The 25521-nt window shown below is 36.0% G+C and overlaps 1 protein-coding gene across 1 annotated transcript in view; it reads right to left on the bottom strand.

Moving 5' to 3' along the window:
* FOXP2 (forkhead box P2) overlaps window positions 1-25521 on the bottom strand; it is a 541760-nt gene that overhangs the window by 397058 nt on the left and 119181 nt on the right. The window contains exon 5 of the mRNA XM_042970294.1: window positions 5186-5276. The gene's annotated coding sequence lies outside the window, so the exon portion shown is untranslated. The remainder of the gene's footprint in view (window positions 1-5185; window positions 5277-25521) is intronic.

Raw genomic sequence — 25521 nt, 5'->3', positions numbered from 1 at the left:
AATATACTAGGAATCCTTGTATTTATTCCCCAGGAAGCCAAGGTCAGTGATGAAATCTGTGGAAATAATTTTAGGGGTAATATATATAATGCATAAATTATCTATTGCTATATAACAAATTACCCCCAAACTTAGCAGGTTAGTATGAAAGAAACCTTTATTATCTCACACAGTTTCTGAGCATCAGGAATCCAGGAGTATTTCAGCTGGGTGGTTTAGTCCCATGGTTTGTCAGGAAATTCCTCCCTGTCTGTTGACCAGAGGGCTTAGTTCTTCATCACATGGACCTCTCCACGGCAGCTTGCCTTCCCCAGAGCAAGTCATGAGACACAGAAGGAAAGACAGAGGGGAAAAAAGGAGAGAGACTGGGAAAAGAAGAAAGAGGGAGAAGGGGAGAAAATGACAGAGAGAGAAGCAATAGAAAAAGAACACCCCAAACAGATGTCTAAATGTCTTATGTAACCTAATCTGAAAAACAATATACCATCATTGTGCCATATTCTATCAGCCACATGGGCCAACTCTGGTGAACATGGAAGGAAAAACGACAGTGTGTGATAACCAGGAGACAGAATCATTAAGGAAGATCTTTAAGGCTGCCTCCCACAGCCCACCTCCTGGACCCCAATCATTCATGTTCTCCTCTGTGCAATCAATTCCAAATGTTTATGCTGCAATGGATTCTTAAAGGGAATTTAAAGGTTGTTTGAGATACATTTCAGATTACTGAGTCATTTAAAAGTGGATAATTTATGAAGAATATCTTTTCAAATATAATTTTCAAACTGAAAAGGCTATCACACTGACCACGGTTTTAAATGAAGAAGGTATATATATTTAGTGAATATTTCTTAAGATACTATTATAGGCAAGGCTGCGGGTAACACAGATATGATACTGTACAGGAAAAGTCCTAGGCTGGTTGAACAGGAGGAAAGAAACAGGAAAAGTATAATGGAAGAGATAGAGATGTCAATGTGCTTTAAAGAGATGGAGAAAAGGAAAGAAACAATAGGATGTGACAGAAATGTGGGCAAGTGTAAGGCATGGGATTCAAGGTATGCATATTGGTGTAATGGGAAGAAAAGGTTAGTATTCAGGTTTTGTCAGATTCTGGAGAGTATTAAATACCAGGGTAAGCTGCATTTAGCCTGACGTTACCCGGCATGAAATAATAATAAATCTCATTTAACAGGGAGGAATGACCTGTTGGGAGTCACACTGTAAGCATAACTGAGAGCTAAGGTTTACAATAGTGACAATATTCCTTTTTATTAAATAGTACATAATTGTAAAAATCTAAAATTAGGGCACCTGGGTGGCGCATTCGGTTAAATGTCTGACTTTGGCTCAGGGCATGATCTTGCAGTTCGTGAGTTCAAGCCCCGCATCGGGCTCCGTGGTGACAGCTCAGAGTCTGGATTCTGTCTTTGGATTCTGTCTCTCCCTCTCTCTCTGCTCCTCCCCCACTCACACTCTGTCTCTCTCTCAAAAATAAATAAACATTTAAAAAAACCTAAAGTAATGGGTTATTTGAATTTTAAGATAATAAGTTTAACATGCCTTGGCAGACAGATCCTAGGGTGGCCCCCAAGTTCATGCTCTGTAATTCTATCCACTTGCATGTGAGCAGGACTCTGACTTGCTTCTAACCAACAGAATATGGCAAAGGTTATGAGACGGCACTTCAATGATTATATTAATACATATACACATGCTCTATATTTACATACATATATGTATATATGGCTTTATCTTGCTCTCATATAGTAGAGACTCTCCTACTGGCTTTCAAAAAGCAAACTACTATAATGTGGACTGTATATGAAGAGGGTCACATGCATGGGAACCATGGATGGCCTCTTGAGGATCTCAGTCCGACAACCCTGATGAACTAAATTCAGCCAAAACCAGTGAGTTTGGAAGAGAACCATGAACTCCAGATGAAAATGCAACCTGGCCAGTATTTTGACTGCAGCCTTATAAGACCCTGAGTGAAGCTATGCCTAGACTCCCCATCTGTGGTAACTGTGATTTAACAAAAGCATGTGTTTTAAGCTCTTAAACATTTAATATGTTACATAGCAATAGAAAATTAATATACATGCTGACTGAAACACAGAGAGCACATTTACAGAATTAACTCATTTTTACCATCTCCTTGCCCAAAGTTATGGAGCATATTTGCTAAATAGCCTGAAACTACAGTCAACTTGTGAAACTAATAAAATAGGGGACAAAAAAACTAATTACTTTAATGCTTACTATGCCCTTTGTATGAATTCACAAATGTAGTCCTCAAATCTACTCTGTGAAGTGAGGTACTATTACCTCTATTTTCTCGATTCAGAAATTAAGGATTAGAGAGTTTAAATGATTTTTCCAACGTTTCACATACAGTAAGTTTGCCCTGGACCCGTGATTCAGACCTAAGCAATTTGATTTGCAAGCTTGCATTCTCAACAGCTACACTCTATAGCTTCCTCTCTGCAGTTTTGTTCCTGCTACTTTTTGTTAAGGGCTGTCAGAGAGCCATGAACATGAATCACCGACCCAGACCCTCCTCAGCCAAATCAGCTTCCTGTAGAGTCCATTTTCTTTTCAATGACTTGAAAATTTGAGCAAATATTTTGTCATGTATGACGCTTACTTTTTCACAAGCATTTATGAAACTTACAGCAATTTCTCTAAGTTTGAGAATAAAGTTTATTTCTAGTACACTGGAATAACTAAATCTTATATTTTAATTGGATTTAATACTCTTACAATGGAAACTGAAAATAATCGTCACTGTGATGGAGTAAAACACACATATACATACTCACCCAACTACTCAGTTTTAGGTGCACAAGCACAGTTTTAGGTGCAAATTGCATGAAACAACATTGTAGTTCCCACTTCAGAAGTATAGGCTAGGGCAAGTTATTTAACCTCTCAGAGAGACAAAATGGGGATAATGCTAAAACAAATTGCTCAAAAATGGGAAGATTCAACTAAGTATTCACTTTAGTGATTTGGGGAGGGGAGGGAACACAGCAGTGGAAATTGAAGGAAAAAAATGCATATGTCTTGAAAATAGCTATGTATTAAGTGCTAAATTTTTACAATAATCCAACAAACAGTTATATCTGTCCCTGGTTTTATGGTGTGAAAACTGATATGCAAAGATTTAAGGAAACTAACCAAGGTTGATTAAAAACGCTAGCAAACGGTTGCAGGGATCCAAGCCGTATCAACCTGACTCCCAAACCCTTGCCTCTGTCATTGACTCTTTTCTTATCATGATACCTCCAGCTCTGGGTCCATAAATTCTACATATTCCCAAGGAAAAACACTGTTTCGTAATGCATTTTTTCATTAAGATGAACCATTGCCTTTTGCATATGCATTATTCCACCAATATGTGTTTGGTCTTCATTTAAAAATATAAGAACTATTATAAGCAAATGATTAAGAAAAGTCTAATTAGCAAGTTCTAGAAGCAGTTTTTGAGAACTTCAAACACAAATATGTTTCCTTTCTGGGAAAAAGACTCTATTTTTTAAAAATCATTTCTTTCATGGTTCCATAATATTCATTGCAGGTAACTCCCACTTATAAATCTTAAATCCACCTACTATTATTAACACAAATGTCCTCTCACCCAAAAACTGAGAATTTAAATATTATATCAACACCACCATTATCTACAGTAAGCATAAATTAAATAACCCAGAAAAAAAAATTAAAAGATTGGGCCTTAGCAGATACAGTTCTAGTAATACTTAATTGTTTATTATTAGCTGTAAAATCACAGCAAGTTATATTACTTTTTCCAAATCATTTAAATTCTTTGTGTTTTAGTTTCTCCACTTACTAATGAACAAAGGATAATAATGTGATCCTTAGGTCATAAGCAATGCAAGAGTAAAATTAATGAGTTTAGTGAAAGAGTAAAAGGAAGTAAAAAGTTGCCAAAGTGTTTTAAAATCTTAAATGATAAATAAGTGTGGAATCATTTTGCTTGTATATCTGGCAAAATAATAAAGTTAGTACAAAACAAGAGGTCCACAGGCAAAATAGTAGGTAAATTGCCTGAAAAATATTTGACTGTAAAATCCAACCACACTGAAAAAATACGTCTTAGGGAAGATATGGAGCCTTCATCTGGAGAAAGTTTTGGAAAGGGGTAGAACAATATAGGCAGAATAGCGAGGATGCTGAGGCTTGTCCTACATACACGTTCAGTGCAATCCCTTGATAAAGAATTCTGGAGTGGGGTGGGAAAGAAATAAAAAAGAATTCAGGAGAAACCAGGCACCATGGTTCGTTCCCTTCTACTTGGGGGTAGAGTCTAAGAGAAATAATATGAACTCCTCACCTAAAATTTCTTTTAATTTTCTTTTTATAATTATATTTTCATACCAATAGGTGGCCAAATCTTAATTGATTGATATCACAGTTCAGTGGTGACACTGAAAAAATAATGTTGCAGAAGCATTCTATATTGAGCAAGAGTGGGAAATAAATCTAGATCTTTTGGAAATGCACCCCATGCCATGTCTGTGGTCCTTGCTTTGTACCAAGCAATGGATTTAAAGTTCTCTAAATTGATACTGTAAATATCAAGGAAAACTCCCATTAGATTTAAAGAAGTATAACACTAAAAAGGAAATGAATGCTTTCTAAACAGCTGACTTGCTGGATCTCAAAAAGTTTATAGGAGAAATCAAAGTTTCAAAAAAAATCATTACTAGCATGTTATTCTCTTTATTTTTTGGCATTCCTAGATCTTCCAAAACCCTCAGTATCAACTCAATCTTAATAAAATAATCTGAAAATATCAGCATAAAAGACCACATAATGATAACAAAATAATCCAGATGCTTTTCTTGACTAATCTTTTCCTTTCAGTATTTCAAAACCAAATTCATGTTCTATATGAATCCATGATAATTTTCAAAAAAAAAAAAAAAGTGAAACCAAGTTTAATAGGAAGGGAAAGCACAGCAAGGAGTGAAATGGGAAAGGCAAGAGGGTGAATATTCCTATAGTTCTACGTGGAAAGTCTCTGTGGTTCACTGATAACTTTTCTTAACATTTGGGCAAAGATATCTAACCAAAAAATTAAAGGATAAAGCACACACTAGAAAAGCAGACATAAGCACAATGAACCGAAAAGAATCATTACCAAAAGGCCACTTACTTATTTCTTCCAGATCTTCTACAAGACTTTTGAGTCAACTTTGATACGGAGTCCTAGGTAAACTCAATCCCAGCATCACATTAGAATAGCCCTGTTAATAGAGACAAATAACTGTCACTGCTTCAAAAATTAAATTTATGTCACATTCAGTTCAATGACTTCATAGAACATAAAACATACTCAACCTCAAATAAAATTAATTGTTAATGCATTAATTGCTTTGGAACTCTTCAAACATGCATGGAAATGCTTTTCTACATATTAACTTAGAGAAGTTTAAAATCCATTGTTTGGTACAAACCAAGGACCACTGAGACAGCATGAGATCCATTTCTAAGAGATGCAGATTTTATTTCCCATTCTTACATTGATTTGGCAGGTTTAAACTTTTGGTGATTAAATTTTATAATTTAGGGGAGCCTGGGTGGCTCAGTTGGTTGAGCATCAGACTTCAGCTCAGGTCATGATCTCGTGGTGCGTGGGTTCGAGCTCCATGTCGGGCTCTGTGCTGAGAGCTCAGAGCCTGGAGCCTCCTTCAGATTCTGTGTCTCCCTCTCTCTCTGCCCCTCCCCTGCTCCTTCTCTCTCTCTCTCTCTCTCTCTCTCTCAAATAAACATTAAAAAAAATTTTAACTTATAATTTATAGAACATAGTTATTTTATGTCTCAAGATTCCCAACTGAAAACATGACTGATTTCAACTTCCTCTTCAACATATACTTAATGAGCTTTGTAGGCCTTTCCACAATCAACAAGTTGGTAGTAAGCATTTTCTCCTTATAATTGCAAAGTAAGGGCTATTCCCTTGACTCTTATTAGAACGTGTGTATCCTAGACCCATTTGCTATTTAACTACTCTCTTTTCTAGTCTCTCCCTTCTTTAATCTGAAAGATTTAGCTCAAATCTTCCAAAAAAATTACAGAAGTTAGTAGTGTATAGGTAATAAACGGGTTTTGATTCACACACCAACTCTGACTGATTGGTAGTGACCACATGGAAATCTGTATGGAGATTAAATCTGAGTCTAGCAGGGAGTCCTGTGTTCAATTAGCCATGCCTTCCATAGGCACCGAAAGGGAGGGATGACACCACATGCCCTCTTTTCTTTGTTGAGCATTTAGACATTTCCCTAATTTTATTTAAATTGTTCCCAAACACTTTTGGCTACAAATCCTTTTTTCCAATGAAATCTTAGTGAAGGGTCAACCAAATATACAGATAACAATGAGGCATTATGGTTGAACCAGACTCCCACCTCTACCACCTCTGTTCTTTCCCTAGGTACCTCTGGGGTATTCCACAAAGTCTTAAGTATTCTGCAAAGCATAGTTTGAAACTATTATTTTAGTTATCAAGGTAACTCAAAGTCACAAAAATTAGGGTAATTCAAATGCCCTTTCTTCACATTCTAGCAGTCTTTCTCTATTGCTTCTGTTGTTCATTTTTCTCTTAATGATAAAATTTTGCACATGAGCAGGTTCCACTCTTGACACTCTTTGTGTTAATTTTCTCCCATAATTCTTTTTTGCCTGCTATATGCCACCAAAAGAAGCAGATTTTTTATTAGTACATAGCAATCTAAATTATTTCCTAATTCCATATTGCCTTACTTTCTCCTCACATTCATGGATATCAATTTTTCCTAAATCAATCTATAAAGTCTAGACTTTTAAAGAAAATCAACAAAAGCATTTTAAAAGCATATACTTTAGATGCCTATTAATACCAAAGTTAACATCAAAAATAAAGGACAAAGAGGGGTGCCTGGCTCAGTCGGTTAAGCATCCCACTTTGGCTCAGGTCATGATCTTGGCGGCTCATGGGTTGGACCCTGCGTCAGGCTCTGTGCTAACAGCTCAGGGCCTGGAGCCTGCTTCGGATTCTGTGTCTCCCTCTCTCTCTGCCCCTCCCCTGCTCATGCTCTGTCTCTGTCTCTCAAAAATAAATAAACTTTTTAAAAATTAAAAAAAAATAAAATAAAGGACAAAGAGAAGGCATCTACTCTACCAAATATTAGGCTTACTACCAAAGCCAGGTACAGACACTGGAAAATGGAGTTTGGATATAAACCCACGTGTCATTGGGAGCTTTATATAATAAGGGTACTATCACAAAGTAAAAGAAAACGTTGGTTGTTGTCTCGCTGTGTAGAGAAAGAAAAACAGTCTCAGAATATGGCAAAAATAAACTTATCTCCTTATTTTATACCATATACAAATTTGGATTCCAATGAGATTAAAGAGCTTTAAATGTGAAAGTTATCCTTTCAAAGCTAATAGAAAAATTTGGTGATTCTTTTTGACACTTAGAATTAAAAAACAATTCTGAAACAAGACCTAAAATAATAAGGCATAAAACTGATGGATTTGGCCAAACCAAATGAGAATTTTTCAATGAAGGATACCACAGATAAATTTTATAAATAAACTGAGAGAAGACCTAAAACCAACAAGGAATTAATATTAAAATATATATACTCAGAGAAAACCAATTAAAAAAATGAGCAAAACCCTCAACAGGGCAGTTTCTCAGAGGGGTAAGCCAGAACAACTGTCAAGTATAGTTTAAAATGTTCAAAATCACTAGTTATTAGGAAGATACAAATCAAAAAACTGATGAGATACCACTCCATGCCATCAGAATAGCATATATTTGAATGCTGGATTCTATATTGTGTTGGCAAGAATACAGAAAGATGAGCATTCTCTTGTTTACTGATAATGTTAGCATCAACAATACAGTTAATCTTAAAAGCAATGTGGGAGACCTAAAATGTTTACCTGCTCTTTATGGACCCAAAACACCCTATGCAGACATCAACTGTAGCATATGTTATCTTAGATTATATGAAAAAAATATTTTTAATGTTTATTTATTTTTGAGAGACAGAAACAGAGCACAAGTGGGGGAGGAGCAGAGAGAGAGGGAAACACGAACTCACAAACTATGAGATCACGACCTGAGCCCAAGTTGAAGGCTTAACCAACTAAACCATCCAGGCGCCCGAGATTTTATTCAGTTTTTTATTTGCATGCTTTTCTCTCCCACAAGTTTCTCCATTTTAATTACTCAAAATTAATTTTAAAAACTGATAAATCAAGAAATAGCAACTAGCATATCATTTACAGTTGTGGATGTATAAAAACTGTGGATATAAATACCAGAAATCTGTAACCTCTGTATAGCTGGACTGGGTGGTAGGAAGATACAAGACAGAAGAATGCTATTTTTGTTTCACTTGATTTTTTTAACTGTACGCACATATTTCTTTGATAAAAGTCGAAATTAAATACAAAAGAAAAGAAGGTAATTTTAAAAATAAAGAAGTTATCGCCACAACATAGTTTCATTTTTATAAATTTTATTTAAATATGCATTATATATTATTATTTAAAATTATTTATATTATTTTTAAAAGCATATATTATTTTAGTAACATAAGCTCAAGGACATTATCAAAGTAAAATATGTCATAGATTACTGATCACAGTTCTTATAATGATCACTGAAACAAACAAAACAACAACAACAACAAAACTTAAGACAGTAAAGGAAAAGGCAAAACCAGAAAGCTAAAGAGGCCAAATAGAATTCTTTTACATGCACACATTCATACACGTTTACTGATTGCTTACTAAATGCTAGGCACTGTCCAGGCTCGGGGATAAAGCCACAACCCTACTTCCGTGGAGTGTACAGTATAACGAAGAATATGTAATGAACAGTTATTACAGCGTACTGACCAGCATGGTAAATATGCACACGGGCAGCACCTAATTTGAGTCAAAGAAGACTTCCTGGATAAAAGAGTCTCTGTGAAGTTCACATTTACAACCATTCCCTTTCCTAATTTCTTCCATCCTTTTAAGGTACATTATGAATTTATTTAAGGTTTATTGTGGTAGGAGAGGAGAGCATCACTCCGACATTCTCAGTGGGTTTGACCTGGTTTCTTTCAGAACTATATTTGCTGAAGAGAACAATTACTAGGTGGGTTAGTTTTGTTGTATTTAGTTTTTCTAAGAACTTCCTGAAGAAAGATATTTAGCGTTCTAATGTGTCACTTGGGACTGTTTGTTAATATTTTCTACCCTCCAGTCTTTTAATTAACAAAAATGAAAATATGTCCTAAAAGAAATACTATCATTTCATTGTTTTTTAAACAAAGGAAAAAAGAAAAAAAATTACACGGTACAAAGCTCGCATGTAAAACAAATGTCTTTTAACTCTACTGCAAAATGCCATAATATAAAAGCGTTAGTCTAGTGAATTTCACAATTTGGAAGAATATACTAAAAATATGAAGAAACTAAAATACAGTGGTTATCTAGGTGATAACGTCCAATTGATGTTCAAAAGTAAAAGTTACAGTAACATTTTCAGTACTGTTTTCATATTACATAGCATAGGTCTTCTTGGAGAACAATGAAAACTAAGTTATTTTGTTATCTAGAAACAAACTAGTTAACCATAGCCAGAGAAGAGTAAGTCAATAACTGTACATTGGTTACAAACGCTGGTAGTATAACCCACATTTCAGTGAACAGAAAATAATTAAACAACAAAACCCCAGCAAAACAACAAACGTGTAATTTCATTTCCAGTTGTTGGGTAATGGGGTGTACACGAGCAGGATAAAAGAAACAACCATTGGATTCTGAGGAATGGGGGAAGTTATTCTTCAGAAGGCACACAGTCCATATTCTCGACAAACAATCCATATTCTAGACAAGCAGTTATTCTACTCCTAACAAAATTTACCAAGTGCTCAGAAGGTATTTTGTGGCAGGCATTCTTTTTGCATCAGGCATTTACACAAGAGGAACATCATGTCATTATCATTTGTACAGATGTTACAAATATCAAGAAAGGAAATAGCTTAGATTTTTTAAAAGTTGGCTCTACAAAGGTTAAATGCTGTGAAACTGCATATAGAGATACACAGCTTCACTATAATTAGCATCCCAGCTCTGGTTAAAACACTGTGAACTCTGCAAGGGCAGGGATGCTGGTCTCTTCAATTCACTTGGAGTCCAATAAACCTAAACTACTGACTGGCACATAGTATGCAAATATTTGTTGAATGAATGTATTAATTTATTGACTCATCAACATGGAACTGGATAGGCATGGAAATTGAAAAATTAAATTTTAGGGGGACCTGGGTGGCTCAGTTGGTTAAGCGGCCGACTTCGGCTCAGGTCATGATCTCGCGGTCCGTGAGTTCGAGCCCCGCGTTGGGCTCTGTGCTGACAGCTCAGAGCCTGGAGCCTGTTTCAGATTCTGTGTCTCCCTCTCTCTGACCCTCCCCTGTTCATGCTCTGTCTCTCCCTGTCTCAAAAATAAATAAAACATTAAAAAAAATTTTTTTTAAAAAAGAAAAATTAAATTTTAGATAGAATAGACAATGGATCTGAACCAGGTCAGAGATATTTGCCCTTCTAATCCTGGTGCAAAACTTAATTCAGGGATTTTTCAAAAGAGGTAAGACAGAAACAAAGGAGTGTTCTGTTCCACTGCCTTGATTTAATATGGCACAATATTAACTTTATTTTGGGAGTCAAAATAAAATGAATTGAGAATATACATTTCAGAATTTATGTGAGTATAGAATATTGTTTTGAAAGTTTGTAAAACAGTGATTTAACCTACACCATAATAAAATAGGATTTGTAGTTTTAAGAGCTAACACTGGAGCCATACTGCAGTGGTGACTGTCCATGATGCAAAGCTTTGAAGCTTATATAAATATGTGCACATAAGCACTAATTATAGCTTATCTTCGTGAGATTTAGTTCTATGAGTTTAGTTCTCAAATCATCCCTCTGTCATCTTTATAAAGTAGAAGGTAAGAGGTGATCCTTCAGAATTGCGGAAAAGAGGTACTTCAATTACCCATAAAAACTTATACTCAGTATCATTCAGCCACATTGGGTGAATCATGTAAGCATCACCTCTACAGAATAGGGCCTATCCAAGATTTATTCTTGTTTGGCTGACGCACCCCACAATTAATAGCATCCAGATCTAAGAAGGAGGAGCTCATGATGCTTCAGGCTCCACCACAACCCTATCAAACCATTAAGGAGATATATTCATAGAAATTGAACTGAGATAAAAGTTGACCTTGAAAATAACTGAAGCCACAATGATAGTGAAGTTTGTCAACATTGTGAGTACAGTTCAAAACCCATTTATTCGGGGATAGGACAATTTTGTTAGCTACCTTTTACATTTATAAATTTGTTTCTAGCTTTTAATTGAAAATATCTATATTGTATAGGCAGGTTCAGTCAGAGAATGTAAAAATCAAAATTAAATCAATGAACAAACAAATAATATTGGTAAGGTAGAAGGTGAACAGGCAGGGACGCCTGGGTGGCTCAGTCAGATAAGCATCCAACTCTTGGTTTTGGCTCAAGTCATGATCTCACAGCTTCATGTGTGGGAGCCCCACATCATGCTCTACGCTGGCAGTGCGGAGCCTGCTTGGGATTCTCTCTCTCCCTCTCTCGCTGCCCCTCCTCCACTCATGCACGCTCTCTCCCTCTCTCTCTCTCTCAAAATAAATAAATAAATAAATAAACTTAACAAAAAAAAAGAAGGTGAACAGGCAGTCACTGAAGGAAAAGGCAAAGACAGGATGGTTACTTTTAGGATTCTGCAAAAGCTGAGTAGAATTATGTAAAAATGCATTACTGTATTTACACAAATATGTACAAATACTTTAAAGTTAAATTTCATTTGTATCATTTTTTATTGTAGTCAGAACACTCACCATGAGATCTAGCCTCAATAAATGTTCAAGAGTACAATACAGTATTGTTAGCTATAGGCATAATGTCATACAGTAGAGCTCTAGAACTTACTTAGCTGTACGACTGAAACTTTCTAGCTGTTGAACAGCAACGGTTGAAATTTCAAGTTGCATAAAAGGCCTTTTTGCTCTTCAATCATTGCAGATACTGAACGCTTATTAAGTACCAGATTTACTATCTACTGGAGACACAGAGATAAAAGCTATTCTCCTGCTGACTGCTTAAGGACAGGTTAAGTAGGCAGTAAACATGCCTTTGAATGAATGATATTTTGAAACCATAGAGAGATTATAAGTTAAATGTGATGCTGCATAAGCAAAAGTAAGCACAGGGTGATAGGAACTATAATAGTGAATTTGCATGTGAAAATAATTATTTAAGAGGCAGGTGGAAAAAGGGACATACCTATGTGAATCATATCTCAATGTCCCTCTGAATTTCTTATAAATATATATTTCTTATATAATTCTTATATTCTAAAACGTAAAGAGTTTTGAATATATTTTAATTTTTCTCCACTTTTTATGAAAAATTACTGGAAGTAAATAGTTTTGATTATACTTAAAGTTAGCAAAGTAGAAAAGTCTATTAAAGTAGACTTCTCTCACTTTTCATAGGACGTATAACTTTGATAAAAAACTTTCAAGCTTGGAGCACCTGGGTGGCTCAGTTGATTAAGCGTCAGACTTTGGCTCAGGTCATGATCTCATGGTTCCTGAGTTTGAGCCCCACATCAGGCTCTGTGCTGACAGCTCAGACCCTGGAGCCTGCTTCGGATTCTGTGTCTCCCTGTCTCTCTTCCCCTCTTCCACTCGCACTCTGTCTCTCTTTCTCTCTCTCAGAAATAAACATTAAAATTAAAAAAAAAACAAACCTGTCAGGCTTGTTAGAACAGCTTTATTAAAATAATTGTCACTTATTTAAATCAGAACTATGAAGGTCATATAAACCTTAAACATGTAAATACATGGTACCATAATAGTCAAAATGAGTAATAAATTTCCAAAATGACATAAATACTGCTTGGTATTTCCAATGCATTTGTGAAAGAGAAAAAACACACAGTACTCTTGATAACATTACTAATAGAATCAAATATTAAAAATTGGAAAGGGGAGAAAAAGCACTTCAAGCCATAAAATTAAAGTATGAATTCTTACCTAAGTTCAAAAAAACTTTTTTTTCCAAGTTCAAATAATGTTTAAAACATAGGTAATAGGTTGAAAACAAGCTCCTAGGTTCAAACACAGACTGGAGTTGACTTTAATTCATTCTGCAGAGGTATATGCTCAGTGGGAGCTCAAGAAGTGGACCACTAAGTTAATAAAAGAGAATTCCTTCAAAAACCATGTTTGTGTTGTTGTTTTTGGCTGAGAGTATAAGACTAAATTAGAAGAAAATGGCAAGGAAGAATTCAAGAAAACTACCTCTAGAATTACTAATGCAGATTTAAACACACTCAGATTATACAGAACACCATACAGCTCTTTTTTTTATGTCCATTGTAACTCAAAGCCTGCGCCGTAAAAAAAATACATCAGTTAAATATGCTTTCTTTCTTTCTTTCCTTTTATTCTCTTACTCCTCCTGTCCTCTTTTGGTACTTGCCTTCCTTTCCTTTTTACTTCTATAGGAAAATAAGTAAGTCTCTCCCTTTCCATGCTGACCAGCAGTTGTTTTTATGAGATAGAACCAAGTTTAATAGATCAACACTTGTGATTGATCTTCAGAACAAATCCCCGGTTTTCCATTTTCTCAATTCCCTCTCTTTTTTTTGGGTGACAAAACAGTCTCATTCTCAGCAAATAACAGAGTGCTCAGGTATGTAAAGAGAGCATACGGAAGTAAGTGGACAACATTAACGTGGAGGTCAATGCCTCTGCAGCTGCTTTCCTGCCACTGAAGATGCTTTGTCTATCTCTTTCAAACCAGAAGAAATGAGATGCAGGAAACATGAGGCAGGCAGTCTAGACAAGCAGAACTCCAACCTTAGGGCAAGTCTTTTAAGATACATAAGAAAGATTTAGGATATTGGCAGTTGGAGGATTTCCCAATCATCTGCGGGATGCACAGCCACAACTACATAAGGACTGATAACCCTGGATGACTTGACATTTTTATGTTTCCCTACCACTTAGCAAACGATTCCTTCCCCAGGGGCACCTGGGGGGCTCAGTCAGTTGAGCATCTGACTTCGGCTCCGGTTGTAATCTCCTGGTTCATGAGTTCGAGCCCTGCATCAGGCTCTTTGCTGTCAGTGCAGGGCCCACTTCAGATCCTCTGTCCCCATCTCTCTCCACTCATTCCCTACTTCCACTCTCTCAAAAATAAACATTAAAAAAAAAACAACAAAACAAAACAAAACAGGGTCTCCTAGATGGCTCAGTCTGTTAAGCATCCAACTCTTGGTTTCAGCTCAGGTCATGATCTCATAGTTCTTTAGTTCAAGCCCTGCATTGGGCTCTACACTGAAAGTGCAGAGCCTGCTTGGGATTGTCTCCCCATCTCTCCCTCTGCCCCTCCCTGACTTGGTCTCTCTCTCTCTCTCTCTCAAAAAATAAACACACACACAATTTGAAATACAATATATATATATATATATATATATATATATAGTCCCGATCTGATATCAGTTCTCTTGGCTTCTACCACAATACAATGTAGGCACAGTCTACATATTGATGTTTTGTGATAAAAACTTTTCAAAGGTAACAACAGCATACTGTCATCCAGGATATAATATGTGTTTCATAAATGCTAAATGAATGTGAAACCTACCTGAATTTATGAAACTCTGGCTTCCTTCCTATCCACAGCTTTCAATTTTATACCTCCATTTTCTCTAATTGACTATTCAGGTCAAGTTCCACCAACACTGACCCACCTCCATTATCTAATCTAGTCTACCCATATAATCCAAGATTGAACTTTTTTTTTTTCCAGGAAATAGAAGTTCCTGAATAGAATGGAATTTAACTGAGCAATGTTCAGAGCAGAGATTAAGAAAATCACTTCCACTGAAATGTACCAGTCAGGCAATGGACTCTCTTCTGAAGTAAATGTAACTTGAGCAAAGAAAAAGACAGAACATAGGTTCAAACAAGGTGGGATCCAGTAAGTTAGCATGCCCATTTCACAGCACTGACCCTTCCTTCCAACCCTGCTTACTTTACAAATACATTTTATAGATTTCTTCTGTTTAAGAGAAGCCATTCCATATATTTATTTAAACAAAACAACACAACTATGTGATTTATGAGACAACATGCCCTGACAGATGGGATTTTCTTACCTTATCTCATATCTAACTCAGTAAAAGAATGGAGTACAGACTGTCCAAATTTCAGGCTGCAAGTTTTAAAATAAAAATATCACTTTTTTTTTCTTTCTTTCATTAAGAGAAACAGTCATCCATTATTAAATAGCTATCTCTTATGTTGTTTATTGTTGACAATAATTCTTTTTTTTAAGATATTCTTTTTAACCATCTCTACATCCAACATGGGGCTCAAACTTAACAACCTCAAGATCAAGAGTTGCATGCTCTACTAACTGAGCCAGGCAGGAACCCTGAAAGAATTCTTAATCATCCTTTAATTCTAGGCATTTATTTTATTCTATATGCCAGGTGAACGCTCTTATAACTGTAGCATGAGATCTATGTGAAGGCCTCAATGCATTAAAATCACTAAGTAATAGTCTGTTTCATAGATAAAAGCACCTATCTTGCCAATTTCTCTTATGTTTTTTGTTTTTGTTTTTTAATGAAAACTTAGTGGATACTCTTGGAACATGCAGCATGGAATAAGGCAAATTATCAAGGGAAATTTTACGTGAGGTAAAATTCACAAGAGTATCATTAGTTTTAGAATTGAAATAGAGATTCTGATTATATGAATATATTGTCAGAAATTTTACAAAATACTATCTTTTTAAATATTCAAATAAACATGACCTGAAAATTGACAGCAGCAACCTTTTGCTGGTTTGCACCCTTTTATGTATCCTTTTACTTAGATGAAAATCTGTAGGAAACCAGATTACAAGTATAACCAGGAAGGTTTTTCTAATGGTTTTTAGCCACACAACTATATGCAGAGTGCCACATTCTTTAGGATTTACAGTCCTCAAGCAGTGTGCTAGAATCTTCCCAGATGCCAAACCAAATTAATAAATGCTCACTAAGTACACACAATAAAGATATATCACTGAAATTTCAGCAAGAAATTCAAAACCCCATTCTCACACTGCTTTCTGAATTCTCTTGAAGTATTCTTCATTGCATTCCAAGTCAAACATTTTAGAAAACCATTTTAGGCGTACCACCTGGAAGATCCACAGAAACTTTATTAAAGAAAAGATAAAATATTAGCCAATATACTCATTTAGCTAGTGAAAACGTTTCTCAATCAATGATTTGGCCCTGCTAAATTCTCATTGCCCAGTAACACTTCTCCTTGCCAAAAGCCTTCCTGATGAAGTTAATTATCTGTTAGTGGGTTCTAACCTCTATGCGCTTAGGTGTCTAGTTTTGGAGCCTATATGAAAGGGAAGAAAACTAGTGAAACTCTTCAGGCTTTCTTAATGTGGCTGTATGCACCACATCACACTAATTTTAGCAATTCCATTAATTGTTTTTACTGCCAAAATCTCTATAGAATTTTTGGATTAATAAAGATTTATGAAGACATCTGGATACAATGTGATTTTTTTTAAGTAAATAGGTCTTCTCATTCTGCCAACCTATCTATAAACTTTCATAATGTACTTAAAGAGATGTTATACATTGATAGAGAAGTGTTACAATTATTATCTGCTGTAAGTCCAAGTTACATCATAAAATGAGAAAATTAATTTATCTTGAGTAAATTAGAGAAATATGAAGCATTCTAGGTAAGTTAGCAATTTCTATATCGTATAAAGGAAACTTAGAAGGATACAATTAAACTTAGATTAATTTCTAGGCAAATAGTATTTTAAAATTTTACTGAGACTTTCAACTACAGTATTAAAAAAAGATGGGGTTTCTAGTTGACTCAAATTTAACCCAGAAAATTAAATTTTACAAAATTATTTTTCCTTTCAATCAGATTGATCAAAAAAAAATTTTGTGGGGGGGGTGTTCTTATATATTTCTTTATTATTATTATTTTTAATGTTTATTCATGTTTTGAGAGAGAGAGAGAGAGAGAGAGAGACAGGGAGAGACAGTGCTTGAGCAGGGGAGGGGCAGAGAGAAGGAGACACAGAATCCAAAGCAGGCTCCAGGCTCTGAGCTGTCAGTACAGAGCCCCCCACGCGGGCCTCAAGATCATGACACAAGCTGAAGTCGGATGCTCTGTCAACTGAGCCACCCAAGCGCCCTGTATTTATTTTTTAAAGCGTGAACACAGAAGCAGTCAATATTCTCAAGTCATGAATTACTGAAAGAATGTAGATAAGCCATTTTCACAAAGAAACAAGAAAGTCAAGAAAAGTGCCTGCCACAGAGTAGAGTTTTCTAAATATTTGTCTGAAAATGAACAAAAGGAGTACCTGGGTGGCTCAATCGGTTAAGTGTCAGACTCTTGATTTCAGCTTAGGTCATGATCTCAGGGTTTTTGAGTTTGAGCCCTATGTCAGGTTCTGCATTGACAGTGCAGATCTTTCTTGAGATTCTCTTTCTCTTTCTCTTTCTGCCCCCCCAACACCCAAAATAAACACTAAAAAAAAAAAAAATGCATATGGTTTTAAATTTAAAATGAAGTGATCTTTGTTGGGTAGTCTTAAACGTATCCCTAACACCAGGGGGCGCCTGGGTGCCTCCATGGGTTAAGCATCAGACTCGAGTTTGTCTCAGGTCATTTTCTCAAGGTTCATGACATCTAGCCCTGCATGGGGCTCTGAGCTAACAGCATGGAGCCTGCTTGGAATTCTCTCTCCCCTCTCTCTCTGCCCCTTCCCCACGGCCTCTCTCTCTCAATATAAATAAATAAACACTTAAAAAAAAGTATCCGTGACACCAGTGTGTGAGGAGAACTTAATTCTGAATTGCATGTCTTATTGAATAGAAGGACAAAGGGGATTTTAAAAAAATACACTAAAAAGAATTGCATTAACTCATTTAAGACATTCATATTAGTTGCATTATAATTTAATGGTATTAAATTAAATTTGGAAAGAAGTGCAACAGATTTATATAATTTGTGTATCAAATAAACTAATTCAAAAATAGCGTGTTTCAAAAAATAAGGAAAAGGAGATCCTTAACTATCACTTTTACTTTTTCTCATTCAGCATGTTTAATTTTCATTAAAAATGTAAAATACTTTCCTTTTTAAAGTTATTTCATTCAAACAATTATTTTTCTGCCTTTTTATCCCTATTCAAAATATCAACAACATGACCATCCTCTGAAAAAATTTACATTTAATTACAACTGTATATTGTTCTCCTGCTACATCCCCAGGTGGTACTCTTAAGATCTTAACCATACTGAGCTTTTTCTCACCAACTTGTACATAAAGTATGTGCATTATTTGTTTATTTACCTAGAATATTCAGTTGCAGATGATATGACTCCACAAACTGAAACAAAGAAAATACCTTTAGGGAATGTTCAGCTAGCCCCAGAGAAATCAAACTTTTATGACCACTGTTTAACATACAGGTAAATAGTTACATGTCAATTATATTGTCAAGGGCAACAAAAGATACAGATAAACACATTAAGTGTTGTCTTTATACAATGCTTAATTATTGGTCTGATTTGTCCAAAACAAAGATTTATTTTCTCCTCAACTGTGACCATAGTTCCTTTAAAAGATATATTCAACAAAGTCAAAAGATATATTCAACATAGTCAATAAAAGCAAAACTTTATTTCCTCACCTTTTTCATGCCTCCTATAATTCAGTGCTACTAATCTATGGCAGTGGAAATCCAGAAACAAATACTAGAAAATATATAACACATGCATACACACACGCACACACACACGCGCGCACACACACACACACACACACACACACACACACAGTCCCCAAGCAGTCCTGTGTATGATTTTTGCAATCTTTCTTTAAAAGCAGTAACAGTGTTGCAGAGTCACAGCACCAAAAATGACTGACCTACTGACAAGAAGTTGTGTGTCCTCTGAGGATACTTTAGTAGGAGTCTGAAACTGATTATCTTCATTGTAGCCTGAGAGGTATATACACTACCAATCATCAGAATAAGTAATGGCACTAACAGTACACAATAAAGAAGAAACAGCTTTAAGAACATCAGAAGCAACAGCTCGAGGATCACAGCCACTAAACAGGATCTGGCTATTCACATCTGCTATGCTGTTTCTTAAAACATTATATTCTGAAAGGGGTGCCTGGGTGGCTCAGTAGATTGAGCATCAACTTCATCTCAGGTCATGATCTCATGGCTCGTGAGTTCGAGCCCTGTGTCGGGGTCTGTGCTGACAGATATTGTATTTTTGTTGATGAAGAAAGCCTAATTCATAGTTTGCATAGAAACTGGAGTAGTAGTTTTCAAAATGTGAGTATTTTTGCACTCAATCTGAACTTTTAATCTGAATTCTTGTTGGCCTGGATTCTGGTTAGATAAACATGTTCTAATGTTACTCTACATATTTGTAGATTCCCTGTTGAGCATATAACCACATAACAACTTTAACTTCATGTCCTACCAGGTAGCCTCTAAGTACAGCCCTTTCCTGATTTTATTACAATAAGTTCCATACATGAAATGTATAATTCCAAGTTACATATTCATGTCCATCAAAAGATGAGCGGATAAACAAAATGTGGTACAGGCATGCAATGGAATATTATTTAGGCTTAAAAAGGAAAGAAATTCTGACACGTGCGACAAAAAAGATGAACCTTGAAGACATCAATGCCAGGTAAAATAAGCTAGTCACAAAAAAACCCAAATATTGTATGATTCCACTTATACGAGATAACTAGAGTAGTCAAATTCATTCACAGAGACAGAAAGCGGAATGGTGGTTGCCAGGGTCTAGGAGAGGGGAAATGAGGAGAGATTGTTTCATTGTTACAGAGTTTCAGTTTTGCAAGTTGAAAAAAGTTTTGGTAATGGTTGCAAAAAAATGCAAATGCACTTAATCTTGGAACTATATACTTAAAAATGGTTAAAATGGTAAATTTTATGCTATGTATATTTACCACAATTTTAATTTATTAAATAATTTACATGGTCCTGTAGGAGTAAATCTCTAAAATTATGATATTTTGATACTTACAATTTAATGTAAAACAGTAACAAAACAACAGAGGATGTTCTTTAAAATCTTGGTATTTTCAAGTGTTTAAAGATAACTTTTTCTTAGCAAGTATACTAGGTAGGTACTCTAGGAAGCTCCTGGCTTACAGGATTTGGGGCAAGCAAAAGTTTCTCTTTATAGCTTCTTCTCTAAAGCGTTCTATGACACCCCATTTCTAAAGAAAGATTTGCTCAATTTTTTCTTCTGATGACCCCTACTCAAACATTTTATAGCATGCTATAAGATGGGCATGGTAAGAATTTGTTTACAGTTTATCACCTACTATGAGAAACTAAACTCCTTGAGCATTTTTCAAACATCTGGCCCTCAGATGGCCCTAAATAAATTTTTGTTGAGTCAACTGATAGCTGAATACTTGAATAATTTTATTCATTAAAAAATTAGAGTGCCTAAAATATGCAAAGTTCAGTAGAAATACAAAGATTAAAAATTCCTTGATCACTGATTCAAGGAATTAAGCAAATCTAGGAATCCTCTAAATATATTAATACTATAAACATCATTTTTTTTCTTAAAAAAGACACAAATAAAGTACCACTGGTAGTGTTCATAAACAAGAAAGATCATATATTGTTTTGGGTGAAGGTGGATATCAGGAAAGGCTTAAAGAAGGACTTAGCATCTTACCTAAAGATTGAAGTGTAGATGATACTTAAAATAGGGGTAGGAAAGAAAACATGAGCATAATTTTTGTAGAAAAACAAGAGTGGGAAAGTTACATTAGGTTACAACGGAAGTTCTCAAACCTTTTTACTCCCTTTTAACCTTTTTACTTTACCCTTTCATAAAGTATTAAAAACCTTCTCCCTTAAAAGAAAAAAAGTGGATGATCTCTTTATATACTTAGTTTATTTGCCATTAAACTGAGAAAATACAAAAAAAAATTAATGTTTATTCATTTCTGAGAGACAGAGAGAGACAGAGCGTAAGCAGGGGAGGGGCAGAGAGGGAGGAAGACAGAATCTGAAGCAGGCTCCAGGCTCTGAGCTGTCAGCACAAAGCCAAATGTGGGGCTCAAACCCAGGAAACATTGAGATCATGACCTGCACTGAAGTTGGCTGCTTAACTGACTGAGCCACCTAGGTGCCTCCAACTGAGAAAATTTTATATCACAAGAACAGACAAGTACATTTTCCATTAGTTGCCAGAGCAATGATATCATCAAATGTCAGTTAGCCTCTGTACAGCTCTATTGTATATTCATGAAAGAATTAGAGAAAAAGACAAATAAGATCTTAGTATTAATATGAAAATAGTTTTGGCCTCACAGCCAACTTGAAAGGGCTTAGGGACCCTGAAGATTCCCTAGATCACACTTTAAGGACTGCAGGGTTACAGAGTGGAAAAGATATAAGTAAGGAGGCTAAATAAACACAGCTAGAATATGCCCGGTTGGTTGCAGTTCAAGCTATAGATTTTAAAGAGATAAATATGAAAGATTTTTGTACAAAACAGTCACATGATGGTGAGCTGACTTTGGAAGGACGCATTTAGAAAGAGAGAAATGGGTTGGAGGTGTGTGAATTCAGATTGGAGACCAGGTAGAAGTCTATGAGAGAGTTTACCAGGGGCCAGCAGTAAGTGTACTGAGACAGTATAGAAAGAAAGAGGAAAACAAAAGCATCACTGTTTTTAAAATAAAAACTTTTAAATTTAAAAAAAAATGTTTATTTATTTTGAGGGAGAGAGTGAGTGGGGAGGGGAAGAGAACGAGGGAGAGAGAGAATTCCAAGCAGGCTCCATCCTAGGGGGGAGCCTAATGTGGGGCTGGATCTCACAACCCTGAGATTACGGCCTGAGCAGAAATTAAGAGTCAGACTCTTAACCCATTGAGCCACCCAGGCAACCTGAAAATGGAAGCATCTTAAAAAAGCCACAGAAGTTACAAAACAATCAGGAGACAACATCGGATGGTACTATTTAAGGAGACCAAAGTAAGAATAAGTTTCAATAAGACTGTGGAATTGTGTCAGGTATTTTAAAGTCAAGGAAAATGATGATTAGGAAAGTGAAATCAGGGGGCACCTAGGAGGCTCAGTCGGTTTAGCATCTGACTCTTGGTTTCTGCTCAGGTCATGATCTCAGGTTCCTATGTTAGAGCCCTGTAAGGAGATCATACTGAGCTTTGAGCCTGCTTAAGATTCTCTCTCTCTCCCCCTGACTCTCTCCCCCTAAAATAAAAATACTCTCTCTCTAAAATAAAATAAAATAAAATAAAATAAAATAAAATAAAATAAAATAATAAAATAAAATAAAATAAAATAAAATAAAATAAAATAAAAGTGAATTCGGGAAGAAGTCCTTGGGGATCTATGAAAAAGGAGTGTATATGATTGACCACATAAACAAGATACTTAGGGAAAAATGGAAGATGAGGAAGTTTTGGCATAAAGCCTAGATGACTCTTTTGGAGCTCTGATAATGAAAGAAAGGAGCAATAGTTTATATTTGCAATTGAATGAAAGAGATTGGTGTTGAGGAAAGACTGAAGAAAGAATGAATGACAATGGAGCTAAGTTTCAAAGGAGCTAGGAGGAAGTTATGAAGTTATGTCAAGAGAATAGATAAGAAAGTTTTATTTATCAAAAGAAAAAAAAAAGCAACTTTCTTTCCCTGGTAGAGCTAAAAGGAGAAAGGCTGGCTAAGACAATGTGGAATTAGCTGACAACAGAAAAATGAGCAGAGAAATACATAGAAAAGAAGTATTTGGGAAGTTGACAAGGAAAAGTTACCGAGCAGAAACAGAACTAAGGTAGAAAGAAACGAGAGAATTAAAGGAGAAATAAAGATAAAAATTTTAGTTCCTATTAGTGTGCACGGTCATCAGGAAGGAGGAAATGCCAGAGACTGAAACCCAGGATTCCAACTGGAATGCTAATAAGATATACTCTCAGGGGGAAAAAATTAAAGGTTTACACCAGATTGGTGTTATCCAATACCGGTAGTCTCTACCCAAATGTGACTATTTTAATTTATTGAAATCAAATAAAATTTTAAGTTCAGTTATTTTGTTAGGTAGAAGCTAGATAGAAGAGTCCGAAGTCCTTGAAGAGGAATGATAGAGACCTGAGCTGGAGGCAAGGACAGTGATAAACAGGTTACACGTTAGAAGCCCAGATGCACAACGTCCTGACCTTGTGGCTTCCAAGACATTGGGGTTGACAGATCAAGAGCCACAGGTGTGGAATATGCCATTCTCCTCTTACACCTCTGCCCAGGTGTACCCCTAGACTCATTACAATGCATTTGCATTGTGGTTATAGGCCCTGGAATGGAGAAAGGCTGCCACAAGGGTTCAGTTCGGTACAAACCTCATAGGGTCAAAAACTTTCCCTCCCAAACTGTGGGAGGAGCACCCCCCCCCCAAATGACTGGAAGCAGCCTTCTTGAGCACCACCCCAGGGTACATTACAGCTCCTCCCAGCCCAGGGAGACCCAGTAATGTCCAGTCCCACAACAACCTAGGGTCTGTTTCTACCTCCTGGAACCAGCCTGCTTCTCCTACCCAGAGTGTACTTTTCAACTAATAAATGACTTTGTGCTTGCTACTTTCCTTCCGGCTCATATGAATCTTTTTGCACAAAACTCAACAACCAAAATCTCCATTCACACGACACAGACTCTCCCACTGATATCGATTCAATGGCATTAGGCCAGATTTCAAGGGCTCAAGTGGCGACCATGTTTTACAATGCAGATATTGAGTATTTCCCTAATAACAGTAAGTTCTATTGGATAAAGAGAGCTTAGCTGCATTTATTATAAGGGTAGATAATAACAATATAGAATAGCTAGTAGTTATTGTTTATTTACTATGCATCAGACAGTGTACTAAGCACTTCACATATATGACTGCATTCAGTCCTCACAATGATCTTTTGAGATAGTGTTCATTACACTTCCATTTTACAGATGACAGAGTAAGAGAAGAGAACTTGCTTTTAAATCACACTCTAGCAGAGATAAAATTGAACCCCAGGAGTTTCTGATTCAAAGAACAGAGGAATGAGGAAGAAGGATATTTTGAAACGATAATACCCAGTTGTAGAGGCCACTTCTAGGCGATAGGCTTGAGCCATGAAAACTTGAGCAAGGCAAAAGGGCCCACAGTGACTAGTGAGCTGAATGCTGACAGGCTCATTAAGTGACCCACCTTGAAAGAGCCCTATGCCCTAACTAACCAACTGGCTACTTACAACCAGGCACAGTTCCCAATATTACAAAAAAAAAAGGGGGGGGGGGAATTCCGTATGCTCCCACAATCCCTCACTCCACTCTATATCTATAGCCCCTCACCACTGCCTCGTGGAAGACAGTCTCTCCTTTACTGTCCTGCCTCCTGCCCCTTTGCAGTGTATTCAATAAGCTTCTACCTTTTTCACTCTTCCTTGGGTGAATTCATTCACGGCCCATACCACCAGCCCCCATTCCATTGGATCCCGCCACATCCAGGTAGTTTAAAGATGAATTGTCTTTTCCTTTGATAATCAGAATACTATGAAATATACCAGTAATAGCAGTAGGAAAGGTTATATGAACAAATATAATTTATGTTAATAAAAATAAAATACTTACACAATATTGAAGTACCAGCTTCAAAAGCTTTAAGTTAGAAAGTGCAGAAAGTTATCATAGCAACTTTAATTCACCCACCTTATTTTGTGAGTTCCTGTCACTGTAAGGTGGGGAAGTTACTGTTGCCATAGAAACCACCACAATACTACTACTTTATGCTTACATAACACCTTGCATCTGATGAGCTCAAAGAGACTTACAAACATTAATTCATTAATAGTTCTTTTTATTGAAAGTGCATCAAAATTTACCTAATGGCTTACAACAACAATTGCAGATCAAACAAAAGGAAACTTCACCACTCTCTAACAGATTCACACAGATTTTTACACCATCTCTTACTATTTAAAAAGAAAGAGAGAGACAGTAATCTTATACAGACATTCACCTCCTTGTTTCTTGTACCAAACTGAAAACCATCTCCTATTGTTTTATTGTCAAAAATATGCAGCTCTTCTCCCACCCACTCTTTAATTTCTTTCTTCGTGTGTTCAGCTAATTGCCTGGGAATGTCTTTTAAAACGCCATTACACAAACTTACCTGTGCGGCTCTAACCACTAAGACATTCACTGGTATAAATCTGGTTCTTTTTTTAAAGGATGTATGACCTCATTTTAAATTAGAAAGAATAAAACTAAAATCTGAA

The sequence above is a fragment of the Panthera tigris genome, chromosome A2 (assembly GCF_018350195.1).
Source record: "Panthera tigris isolate Pti1 chromosome A2, P.tigris_Pti1_mat1.1, whole genome shotgun sequence".
NCBI lineage: Eukaryota > Metazoa > Chordata > Mammalia > Carnivora > Felidae > Panthera > Panthera tigris.
The sequence above is the reverse complement of the archived record's forward strand: the minus strand, read 5'-3'. Positions and strand labels throughout refer to the sequence as shown.